This window comes from Erpetoichthys calabaricus, chromosome 11 (genome assembly GCF_900747795.2).
Source record: "Erpetoichthys calabaricus chromosome 11, fErpCal1.3, whole genome shotgun sequence".
Taxonomy (NCBI): domain Eukaryota; kingdom Metazoa; phylum Chordata; class Cladistia; order Polypteriformes; family Polypteridae; genus Erpetoichthys; species Erpetoichthys calabaricus.
Genome location: NC_041404.2, coordinates 119,573,518 through 119,587,255, shown reverse-complemented (window position 1 = coordinate 119,587,255; position 13,738 = coordinate 119,573,518). Strand labels below are relative to the sequence as shown.

Sequence of the window (13,738 nt, the reverse complement as noted above, 5' to 3'; positions counted from 1 at the left end):
GATTGACACATTTATAACACAAAATATGCTGACGGAGAAGTGAAAAGGAATTTAAGGTGGGCCAGGATTACAAGTTTTTTCATAGGCTTTGGTAATTCTAGTGTTAATCACCTTTTTTGTAGCCTGCAAATCCTGAGGAAGGCCAGTGGAGCCTTCAAGTTAAAACATACATTAAAAAGGATAAATGTTATCTGGATTCATCTGCAGTTCTGCTTCTATGATTTTTTTTAATGGATGTGATAGCCTGGTAAAAAAATCAAAAATGTGACCCAAGTTCATTATTCAGTGGTCAAGCTTCAGTCTCATTATAACTAATGATGAGGCGTGAGTGCTGTTAGACAACAACCATAGATACATCAATAGAGATGTGTCTAGTAAAAAATTGTTTTTGTTTGTGTTTAATTTATTTTTTTTATTTTGATTATTAGGCTGTCTAGCTGTCATGTGAGCCTCACCAAGCCTAAACTTCACTTCATATTATGGCTAATGCTGCTGTAACAGAGAACTCTTTCTTAGTATATTATATCTAAGAGTTTCCTGAGAAGATGAAAGCATCTGGTGACACAGTATGAGTGCATTTGGAGATATAAATGTGACAGTCGCAGAAAGAGGATCCGTGATCAACAGAAAATAATGTCTGAAGCTAAATGTGTTGAATTAGCAAGTTTAAAATAATCGGTAAGCTCAAGATCAAATAAAGGCAGAAAGATCAATATTCAGGAGAAATTCACTGGAAAAACCGTTAAGTGGAAATGTAGGTCAAGAAAAATGAGGTAAAGGTCAAACCCATAGGAGTTCATAGAATGCACATTCACAGCAAATACATGAGAGAATCAATAATTGAGTCAGAAGAATGTTTAAATGCACACCGCACTGATCACATGACTGCCAAACAATTGCTGCAGTTCAAAACAAAGACTACAAGCACCTGGATAACATTGCAATAGTTACTGTAAAAAAAAAAAAAAAACTGTTAGGGGCAGAGCAGGTTAAGGAGGATTTATTTATATCCTTTTCATTTACCTACCACCCAGTATTCTGAAACAATCAACCTCCTTGAACACTGGACTGGAATTAATCCTAGGAGAAAACTGAAGACTTTGTGGAACATTAATGAACCATCTTGTATGTAGACTAATACTGAAGGATTAAAAGAAACAATTTTACTATCTCTTTAATGCTCACAGAGAACATGTTTTCTAATTTCCTCCTTTTAAGGCTAATTTTGCCCCGCTGATCTACAGCACGTGTGATATGACCTTAAGGAAATGTACACCATTGAACCATCTCAGCTGATGTGGTACTCTAAACAGCTATTTTGAAAAATTCCAGTCTGGATTCCATACTGGTTATAGTACAAAAATAGAAATGCCACTGTAGTTAGGTTGATTGATTTAAGTGCAGCATTTTAAACCATTGACCATTCTTATTTATCGATTCCTTTCCAGTACGTACAGAAATGTGCAGACAGGACACCATTATTATACTTAGAAGTTAAATACGGTGTCCCACAGGGTTCGGTAGTGGAACCTTCACTGGTTTAACTTTCCATTCTTCTATTGGGAGCTATCATTAGAAAACATAACAACAACTTTCATTCATATGCAGCCGACACCCAACGATACAATCCTTTTAGACTAAATGACTTTTCTCTGATGCTGTCCATAATCAAATGTGTCACTGAATTAAAAGAGTGGATAGATGAGAACTGCTTGTCTCTGAATGCATAAAAAACAGAGATATTAATTATTGGAGGGAATGATGCTGATCGCAACAACATTCTGTCACTCTTTAACTCAGTTGGAATCTCCATTAGTTTTATTGAATCAGCACACAATTTAGGGGTTAATTTTGACACTAGCATGTCATTTAAAACACACATTACTAAACTATCGAAACATGTTTTTTCCATCTTAAAAATGTTAGAAGATTAAGACATTTTATAAATATGCAAGATACTCAGAAATTAATTAATGCATTTATTTCCAGTAGGATCGACAACTGCAATGCATTATTCACAGGCTGTTCAAATCATTCTTTATGTAGCTTTTAGTAAATTCAAAATGTGCTGCAAGAATTATTACATGGACCAGAAAATATGAATGCACAGCTCCCATTCTCCTGTCTTTACACTGGCAAAGACAGGTCAGCCATAAAGCTACAGAGTGGGACTACCAAGTGCTGAAGTGCATAGTCGGAAAAAATCATCACTCACAACAAAGTTCCAAACTGCCTCTGGAAACAACATCAGCACAAGAACTGTACATCAAGAGCTTTATGTAATGGATTTCTAACGCTGAGCAGCTGTACACAAGCCTAAGATCAACATACACAATGTCATTGGCTGGAGTGGTGTAAAGCACACCAGCATTGGACTCCACAGCAGTGGAAATGCGTTCTATGGAATGATGAATCGCACCTCACTATCTGGCAGTCTAATGGACTAATCTGGGTTTGGCAGATGCTCTGAGACTTCTGGACTTCATAGTGCCTACTATAAAGTTTAGTGGAGGATGCATGATGGCTGAGGCCGTTTTTTAAGTTTTGGGCTGGATCCCATATTTCCAGTGAATAGTACTGCTAATACTACAGCATACAATGACATTTTTGACAATTATGTGTTTCCAACATTGTGGCAATAGTTTGCTGAATACCCTTTTTTGTTCCAGTATGACTCTGTCCTTGTGCACAAAGTCAAGTCCATAAAGGCATTGGTTTTACAAGTTTGGTGTGAAGGAACTTAAGTGGCATGCACAGAGCCCTAAGCACTTAAGGGATAAATGAGAACGCAGACCGCAAGTCAGGTCTTCTCACCCAACATTAGTACCTGACCTCAAAAATGCTCTTTTGGCAGAATGAGCACACATTCCAACAGGTATACTCCAAAATCTTCTTGATACCTTTCTAGAAGAGTGGAGGATGTTATGGGCCCAAAGGGGAGACCATCTACAAATAAATGCCCATGGTTTTGGAATATAATGTCGAAGAAGTTCATAGAGATGTGATGGTCATGTATCCACAAACTTTAGGCCATTCAGTGCAAGTGTTATGGACTGGGGTGCCGCAGTGGATACCTCCTGACAGATCCAGTGTTCAGAATGTGAATCCCACACCTGGCTGTTGTCCATGCAGAGTTTCTACATTATCTGTCTTTTTTTATGTGGGTTCTCCTGTAACAACTCCAAAGATGTGGGTGTAAGACTAAATGTCAACATCAAACTGGCCATTTATGACCCTACATTGGACTGGAAACCTATCCAAGGCTATTTCTTAACTTGTACCAAGTGCTGCTATGATATGTTGTAGCCCCCTGTGACACTGAACTGGAATAAACAAGGTACTAAATTTTCTGTTTTGTCACAGACTGTTTCATCGTCTAAGGTTGGTTGATACCACAACCATAAAGTGGGCTTAAAAGCGCTTAACAAAATGTTAGAATTGAATGCTTTCAAAAATCTTTTGCCTAGAATAGTCTAACACTATCTAGAATACTTCTCAGTTGCCAAACACACAGCAGCCCAAAAGGAAGAAACTTGGTTGTCGCTGGGGGAGTTTTATAAATGCAAATAACAACGACTGACAAAATGTCATTCAAATCCTGTACACTTATTGCACAAGCCTTCTAAATCATCTTTTTGAATGCATTGTTAAATTATTAACCAGTCTGAGAGCTGTAAAATGTTTGAATTCTCAATGGCTTATCCACATCTCTTAGAAAACAAGACATGAATGGCGTGTTTTAATTGGTCTGAATTTCCTAAGAGACAAAAGAGAAAAGATCCTATCAATCTTACAGCAGTCTGCAATGGAAAGTACATTGAATATGATACTAAAGTACAGCTGGTATGTATATTTCTGTGCTGAAACCCCTGTGTTGATATCTTAATTAAACATTTAAAAACATGCAACAATATGATCACACTAGTCACTGACATGGAGATTAGTTAGGGAGCCCAAGGACCAAACAGAAAACAATCCCTTCTGCTCTTCTGGACTTCTTCACACAGGTCCTTACCTTGACTACCTGACATGGTCACTAACAACTTTCCCATCTAATCCTCTGGAGCAGTGGTTCCCAAACTCAATCCTGGGGAACCACTGTGGCTGCAGGTTTTTCTTGCAACCAGATTCACAAAAGGTGATAATAATCGATAACAATTGATCTCATTTAATTAGCTGGTCTTTTTACTCTTCTCATTATTCTGCATTCAGAAAAACACAACACTATGGCTGCAGTGGGCTGGCGCCCTGCCCGGGGTATGTTTCCTGCCTTTCGCCCTATGTTGGCTGGGATTGGCTCCAGCAGACCCCATGACCCTGTAGTTGGGATATAGCGGGTTGGATAATGGATGGATGGAAAACACTATGGTTTTTACATTTATAAGACATTTAGAAATATTTCTATTTTTTTCCAAAGCTATAAATGCTATAAACTCTCTTTTGTTGTTTTCCTATTATTTTCCCCTTTTTCTGTGTAGTTTGCTCCCTTCATTGAACCCTAATAGTGACAATTAAAAACCAACATAGCAGACACCCGGGATGATGAAGGCTGCAACTTTAATGTCAGACTCACTAATTAGTGAATAATCAATTAAATAACCAGAACACATGGAAAAGCAGAATAAAAATTAGGTTGAACTACTGAACCCAACTTAAAAAAAAAATTACATATTCCCCACATAACTACAACTTCTCCATATAACTGCTTATTACATTTTAATAAAAATCTACCAAATTAAGTTTGTAATTTCTACATTGGCTCCAAAAAACAGAAACTGGGAAAAAATGACTCACTTAATTAGGCTAAGAGTCCAATGAAAAAACGGAAGATGGTTGGAACAAAAACCAGCAACCACAGTGGGTCCCCAGGATCGAGTTTGGGAAGCACTGCTCTGAAGTCGTTTGGTGACTCTCCATGTCCCAAGTGCCATGGGCCAGGAACAGCTTTCTAAAAGGTCAGGGGCCTCATGTATAAACTTTGCATACACACAAAAATGTTGCATACACCTGTTTCGACACTCACATCGCGAAGTATAAAAACTAAACTTGGCGTAAAACCACATACATTTTCATGCCAGCTGAATTCATGGCGTTTGCAAGTTCTGCACTTGGTTTTGCAAACTGGCGGCACCCAGCGTCAAAGCAGTGCTACTGTTCTAGTGTAGTTTTTCTTTCTTTTTTAGATCCACATCCCTGACATTGCTTTATCAAATACACTGAAATTAACCGCATATTGTTTATTAGTTTAGGGCTATCCATCCATCCATCCATTATCCAACCCGCAGAATCCGAACACAGGGTCACGGGGGTGTGCTGGAGCTAATCCCAGCCAACACACGGCACAAGGAAGGAACCAATCCCGGGCAGGGTGCCAACCCACCGCAGGTTTAGGGCATCCGATTGTAATTAACCTGTAACAATATAATGGTCCACGGAATGGCCAAATTATTCTAAATACCATAGCTGCTTTAGCGTTGTTACTCTCACTGCATCACTCTGAGTAATTATCCCACTGTTTCTGAGTGTGGAATCACAGCTCTACAGCAGCTGATTGGAAAGAGAATCATCAGTATACAGCATCAAGCACACGCTGCCTCAGCCATGCGTACAGTCTATTTGAACATCCACCATACAGCAAATACTTCAGAGCCTTTGCTGTACTGACCTCGCGGTTCAGAAACAGTTTCATCCCAAGAACTATAAACGCAATCAGTCAGTCCATAAAGTGCTCCTGGTAGAACTGTTTGTGCTTATAAGTACAATTACTTCACTGTAAACTTGCAATACAATTATATTGCACAACCTGAGCCACTTTATAAAGTGTGTATTTACATATGATGACGACTGGCTTCTAAGTCGATTTAGATTACCAAGAGCTATCTTCTTGGAGCTCTTGATAACATTTTTAAGATGAAATGCAACAAAGTATGTTTATTACATTATATAGCTAAAATTTAAACATCATTTAAATAATCTATATTGTTAATAATTAAACATGTGAGGTTACGGTGGACAGCGGTAGCGATAAGCTGGTGCCCAGTTCAGGGATTTTTCCTGCTTTCTGCTGTATGCTTACTGGGGCTGGTGTGACCCTGGATGGATTGATGGATAGAATAATTAAACATGTACTACGAAGATATTTCAATGTTCCTTAAAAGTTATGAAGAATTGGCGTTCTCAGCTTACAGATGGCTTTATATCTATTACAGAACTGACTGTGTGGCATTAGTTACTTGGAAAAAGAAAAGTAAGGACTGGAATTTTCGGTTAGTATGTTTGAAAATGACAGTACTGATGTCATCGAAGGTCGCGCATGGCGCAGCAAGAATTTTGCGGGAGGCAGGAACAATCTCTGGATAGGGTGCCAGCTCATCGCTAATACTGCACCACTGTGCCCCCATGTTTAATACATGCTTTAATTCCTGTCATCATGAAGATGATATCAAGTATACATCTTAGTATAAATTGTTCAGTGAACTGTGATATCATGAATGTAATGTATTCTGTGCCCTGTCGAAGGAAGAGAAAGCCCGTATAAGAAGCACGTAGTGATTCACACACATAGAGCATATAGAAGATCAAATACAAAACAAAGCATTTAACGTGTTACTTTAGTTACAATGGGATTTAAGAAGCTATTAAATTAAACAATTTTAAGATGAAGTTTATGACGTTCTATTTTAATGACAAAATAAACTATGTGAATGAAGTGGACATTTCGAGATTAAAGTTGACATTTCAAGCTTTTTTTCCCACTGTGTCCCTATTTTTTTTCTTTTCTCTGTACCCTAATAAGCTTCCATATGACACTCTGATGGTGGGCTACGACTCACCTTTTTACAACGACTTTGATATCTGACCACTTCTTTTTTATTTTGGGCATTGTGCAACTTTGTGAACTTGAGCTTTCGAGTTTCTCTGACACTTTATGTCACTCGATCAGCTTCCTTTTGTTGTTTATACCATTTTTTAAACCAACAAATAGTATGTTTTTCCTTGCTTCCACTTGGTATTTGCTGAAATTCTTCTGTTTTCTCCAATGCTTTTGCCATTGTCTTTTGACAGAACGATGAACTTAAGGGCTATTTGTATTGATTTGCATATTCAAAGAGGTGTAAGAGGTGATGGGGTGGGACGGCAGGCGCATGCACATGTGTTACTTTTCACGCTGACCGGAATTTATGGAGAATAAGAACGTTGAAGTTGGCATGTGCAAAGATTTATGCATCTGGATTTTTGTGCGTACACACATTTCCGCTTTAGCCCATACACCATGTTTTAGTGTGAATTCTATGCATGGCATTATGTATGAGGCCCCAGGTCTCTAAAGTTCCCAAGCTCCTCACTCCTATAACTGAACACTACAGCCCTAATTGTTCCAACGAGAAATCAAAAAAGCCAGACAGGAGATCAAAAAACCCAATCTAATTAATCAAATAGCATTTCCACAACAAAATTGGGAGAAGAGAGTTTGTTTTTCAAAGAGATTTATTTATAAACTTGGCTAAAATTGTTAGCACACCACCTTTCTAAATACCAATTGTGCAAAGATGTAACACGCAGTGATGCTGAAATCATATAACCGGCAACAGTCCTAACAAGCATAAGCAATATGGATGCAGCCATCAAAATGCTCCCAAACTGATGGTGAATGAACAAAAAACAACATGAACAATGAGCCACTATGATGTTACAAATATAACAAATTAATTTCATAGCTTTGAGCCAGTGCAATAAAAATATTATTTATACCAAAATTAGTTTGTTTTATAAAACACAAATCACCACAGAGATACATTTGTGGTTGATCAAATATCTGCTAAAAACAGCTACATGTAGACATTGTCCTAAAAAGCTCCACATTTGGCACATTATAAATTCTGTTTTAACAGTCTGACTAGCAATGGTTACGTGTAATACAGAACAAAAAACAATGTGATAGAGGAGATCATTTACCCTACCAGCAAATAGACTCATTAATGATAAACAGTACCTTACCTCAAGGAGAACAGCAATACATATTTAAGTTCGTATGTTTTTATCTTTCTGTTAATTTTCTTCTTATATTTTTAATAAATAATAAAGTTCACCTTGACTTTCACCTTGTGCTCAAAGTAGATTTACAACCTGTGTGCTCCTTAAGTGATGACATTTACAAATCAATTTTCTAATTACAGTGCCTATAAAAAGTATTCACCCTATTGGAAGTTTTCTCATTTTTACTGCAATACAACATTGAATCACGATAGATTTAATGTAGCTTTTTTGACACTGACCAACAGAAGAGACTTCTTAAAGAAATACTTTACCCAAAAATATGTTGTTTTATATGTCACTTACCCCAAGTAATTTGCAATAATAGCAAAATAAAAAATTTTAATCTCATTTTTTCATTCAGGACAGAGATAATAACATTTCTGATGTCACACACATGCGCATGGGAGGCAGCAGCAGGGTCTAGTTATTGCTGAAATGCCGATGTCTGGGGCTAATCATGTGCAATAATACCTTCTCTCCTTCCTTGCAGGAACAAAAAACTTCTAACCTGCTTTCTTCCAGCTACAGACCACACCCTTGGATGACATCATTTCCTCCCTCCTCCTCTGAGGATCCACCTCTTCCTCCCCTTCAGCTATAAGAAGCCATCAGCTCTTCCCTATGGCAGTCTTATATTGGACTCCGTCTTATGAGGCTACTCCTCACTAACAATCTCTTTCTTTACAGCAAATCTAAAATATACGGTGCTTATCCCCCACAAATCTTTATCTCTTGTCCTTTGTGTTTTCTACACTGATAAAACAGGACCCAGTGGTGACCACCACTGCAAAACATCAAACAATATTAAAAACGTACATAAATAAATCTCACCTTACTCATGTTGCATCCAGTCTTACACTCACAATGTGCAAAACACATATGTTTTTTGTTAAAATATTGTTAATTAAATGACTCTGGTAAATGAAAGTAATCCACAGACAGGAAACCACTTCACATGGGTTCACGCTTTTGAATTGAAGACCCGTCTCTCCTTCAAATTCACTGGTCAAAGCTCTGATGTGTAGACAATACAACACGAGTAGTGCAAGATTTTTTTTGCACTTTTTTGAAATAGTTTGCTGATGTCCAGTGTCGGTTACCACTGGGTCTCCACGAAAACATGAAGTTAAAAACTTTTCTCAGCCATCACTAAAAACTACATGGAATATGTAATACATATAAAAAAATCAAATTTTTGGGTTGAGTATTCCTTTAATATCAAAGTAAAAACAGACCTCTGCAATGTGATCTAAATTACAAATATAAAACACAAAATGATTTATTATAAAACAGTAATATGAAATATTGAAGCATTAACCTCAGTTTCAGCATAATTCCATATAAATCTTAAAACTGTTAATCCATTATAAATTGTACTTAATAGCTGATTCTATAAAAGCAGGCACTGACCTTTGGACTGGCAATTGATAAAGAATGACACAAACTGTACAGATAAACAATATGAGAAAGGGGAGCTCAGCAGAATTTGCAAGCCTGTAATGAACTTTGGTAAAGTAGTGCCACCGCAGCAACGCATGATGGTAAAAGGGCATATAAAAAGGGGGTTAGGCACATGGCATTTCACGCATTTCACCAGAATTTTGTCCAATGTCTCAGTTCTGTAGAATTAGAATTAAAACCTTGATTCCGCGAATCAGATTATTAAGCCTATTGATTTTCTTCCACATGATTCACCCCCTTCAAGTCAGTATTTAGTATATGTACCTTTGGCGGCCATGACAGCCTGGAGTCTGCGTGCACAGGTCAGCTTTGCACAGTTGGATACTGCAGTTTCTCCCCATTGTTCTTTGCAAAACTGTTCAGATTCTGTCATTTTGCATGTTGAATATGAGTGAACAGCCTTCTTCAAGTCCAGCCACACATTCTCAGTAATATTGAGATCTGGGCTCCGACTCTGGCACTCCAGGACATTAACATTGTTGTTTCTATGCCATTTCTGTTTAGAATTGGCTTTATGCTTGGTATGGTTGTCTTGCTGGAAAACAAATCTACCAAGGTACAGGTGCCTTGCAGACGCCAACAAGTTTTCCTCCAGGATTTCTGTGTGTTGCTGTATTCATTTTACCCCTTTCCCACTCAAGCATTCCAGGGTCAAATGCATGCTTCACGGTGGAGATGGTGTGTTTTTGGTAATGTGCAGTGTTTGGATTATGCCAAATATGGTGTTTAGTCTAAAGGTCAAAAATCTCATCAGATCATTGAACCTTCTTCCCATGTGACTTCAAGCAAACAATGGCTGAGATATCATTCACTTTTTTTTTTAACAGTTGGTTTTTATTTTCCACTATCTTATAAAACTGGTGAAACACAGGGCAGCAGTTGTTGTAAACACAGTCTTTCCAATTTTCACTAGTGTACCTTGTAATTCCTTAAGAGTTCTCATAGGTCTCTTAGCACCCCTCACTAGTCACTATCACTCAGCTATTGTTGATATGCTTGCTGTAGGCAGATTTACATCTCTTTACAAATAAGTTATGCAAAAGAGAGAAAGAAACAACAGACAAGTATGCAAATGTTACTTAAACACCTCAATATCCTGGCCCATTCTAATACTGCATTAGTACTCCAGGCATTTGTCCATTATTCGTCTTTTTTTTTTTTTTTATTTCCACTCTTCCATATATTCAGTTCTACTTTTATTTAATGACCATATTTCTTCACATTCTGCAAACTGCACTCTTGCTGGGTATAGTTTGTATGCCAACATAATATCATTTTTGCCCACCTCCCACTTTTAAATCACTGGTGGTGGTGATTATTATTCTAAACATCCAGACTAGGTCCAGACACCCACACGGTATGCTAAGATTAAACAACATCAAAATAATGTGTTGTAGGAGACGGCTGGAAGCTGAACCTGACCGGGACGTCCCTGAAGTGGAAGGATGGAGGAAGGCAGTTGCTTTGGGACACTGCCTCCCCCAGGACACTAGTTGGCAGCTTCCCTACAGCATAGCGGTGCCCCGGATTCCCAGGGCACCATGGGATCTGGAGTTCAGCTTCACAGCCCTGCTGGGTACCGTGGGTGCCGCCAGGAGACGCTGCAGGGAGACTGGGGAGTCCCTACTGTCTACATAGCCCAGAAGTACTCCAAAGTCACAGGGATGGAATCACAGAAGTGCTTCCGGGCTGAAGAAAATACAAGTTCTCCATCTGACCCGGAAGTGCTTACAAGTCACGTGGACAGAAGGACAGAAGCACTTTCTGGTCAAAGACTATTTAAAGGACTACTGTGAACCCAGCAAGAGAAGCTGAGTCAGGAGGAGGTGGACAACACTTTCTGGGAGGTATGAAGGAGAAAGAGTATTGTGATTATTATTGAGTATTGTGTTTATTGTGGCTGTGTTGCTTTGGAGGCGCTGCGCAGAAAGAAAATAATTTAAAAATATCTTCTTGATTCTTTTACCCTGTGTCCTGCATGTCTGTCTGTTGGGTGTAAGGGGCAACAGCGACCCCTAGCGCCCACAGTGCGTAATGTGTAGAACAGGGCAGCATTTACATTTATAGTGGCACCGTGTCAGGTTATGACATTCTTATGGTGATGTTCCATTCTATTGCCAGCAGATGTTAAGGATTGTACAGTCAAGCAGCTAAGGCACTATTGTGATGTTGAAGCCAAGAGATCCTAAGCACCACTGTGTTGTCATTTGCAGTTAAAGTTAGGATTTCTCCTAATCCTGTACAGCTAATGGTTTGGCAGAGTGTCTTGCCACGTTTTTTTTTGTTTCTCTTTTTTTTCTGTACTGGTTCTGCCAGTCAACTGAAGCATGCAGTACATGTACAAGGCATGCCAACCACCAGAGACTCACGTGTTGTCACACAAATCATGCTCAGAAACTCCACTTCTGCAAGTGTGCGATTCCATTTCTTCTGAAAGATACAATTTCTTGCACTCCACACATTAGCTTGTTTCTTAATAAATTGTAGTTAAAAAAAGACAAGTCTGCCTACTCTGTCAGTCAGTTTCTCAGTCCACGTTCACTCTTCAGTGTGTGCAGGTAGCTACAACAATGAAAAGCTAACATTGAGATTTATTTTTACACAAACGCAAAAGAGAAAAATTTTGTCAAGAACAGGCTTCATATAATTCATCAATTCTCATTTATTGGATTTACCCTCAGTTCACAAATGGTAATAAACATGTAACATTTTTGTAAGCATGTGAGTCTTCTTTTCCTGGAGCTGTTCCAGTTTTATATGGGGGTCGCATGTGAGTAAGCAACTACAGTGGTGTGAAAAACTATTTGCCCCCTTCCTGATTTCTTATTCTTTTGCATGTTTGTCACACAAAATGTTTCTGATCATCAAACACATTTAACCATTAGTCAAATATAACACAAGTAAACACAAAATGCAGTTTTTAAATGATGGTTTTTATTATTTAGGGAGAAAAAAAATCCAAACCTACATGGCCCTGTGTGAAAAAGTAATTGCCCCCTTGTTAAAAAATAACCTAACTGTGGTGTATCACACCTGAGTTCAATTTCCGTAGCCACCCCCAGGCCTGATTACTGCCACACCTGTTTCAATCAAGAAATCACTTAAATAGGAGCTGCCTGACACAGAGAAGTAGACCAAAAGCACCTCAAAAGCTAGACATCATGCCAAGATCCAAAAAAATTCAGGAACAAATGAGAACAGAAGTAATTGAGATCTATCAGTCTGGTAAAGGTTACAAAGCCATTTCTAAAGCTTTGGGACTCCAGCGAACCACAGTGAGAGCCATTATCCACAAATGGCAAAAACATGGAACAGTGGTGAACCTTCCCAGGAGTGGCCGGCCGACCAAAATTACTCCAAGAGCGCAGAGATGACTCATCTGAGAGGTCACAAAAGACCCCAGGACAACGTCTAAAGAACTGCAGGCCTCACTTGCCTCAATTAAGGTCAGTGTTCACGACTCCACCATAAGAAAGAGACTGGGCAAAAATGGCCTGCATGGCAGATTTCCAAGACGCAAACCACTGTTAAGCAAAAAGAACATTAGGGCTCGTCTCAATTTTGCTAAGAAACATCTCAATGATTGCCAAGACTTTTGGGAAAATACCTTGTGGACTGATGAGACAAAAGTTGAACTTTTTGGAAGGCAAATGTCCCGTTACATCTGGCGTAAAAGGAACACAGCATTTCAGAAAAAGAACATCATACCTACAGTAAAATATGGTGGTGGTAGTGTGATGGTCTGGGGTTGTTTTGCTGCTTCAGGACCTGGAAGGCTTGCTGTGATAGATGGAACCATGAATTCTACTGTCTACCAAAAAATCCTGAAGGAGAATGTCCGGCCATCTGTTCGTCAACTCAAGCTGAAGCGATCTTGGGTGCTGCAACAGGACAATGACCCAAAACACACCAGCAAATCCACCTCTGAATGGCTGAAGAAAAACAAAATGAAGACTTTGGAGTGGCCTAGTCAAAGTCCTGACCTGAATCCAATTGAGATGCTATGGCATGACCTTAAAAAGGCGGTTCATGCTAGAAAACCCTCAAATAAAGCTGAATTACAACAATTCTGCAAAGATGAGTGGGCCAAAATTCCTCCAGAGCACTGTAAAAGACTCATTGCAAGTTATCGCAAACGCTTGATTGCAGTTATTGCTGCTAAGGGTGGCCCAACCAGTTATTAGGTTCAGGGGGCAATTACTTTTTCACACAGGGCCATGTAGGTTTGGATTTTTTTTTC

The 13,738-nt window shown here is 38.8% G+C and overlaps 1 protein-coding gene across 2 annotated transcripts in view; it reads right to left on the bottom strand.

Annotated features, from left to right (window-relative positions):
- Positions 1-10,172, bottom strand: part of LOC127529674 (endogenous retrovirus group FC1 Env polyprotein-like) — a 136,200-nt gene extending 126,028 nt beyond the window's left edge. For both annotated transcript variants that reach the window (XM_051934148.1, XM_051934149.1), the window contains exon 1: positions 9,763-10,172. The gene's annotated coding sequence lies outside the window, so the exon portion shown is untranslated. The remainder of the gene's footprint in view (positions 1-9,762) is intronic.
- Positions 10,173-13,738: the final 3,566 nt, after the last annotated feature.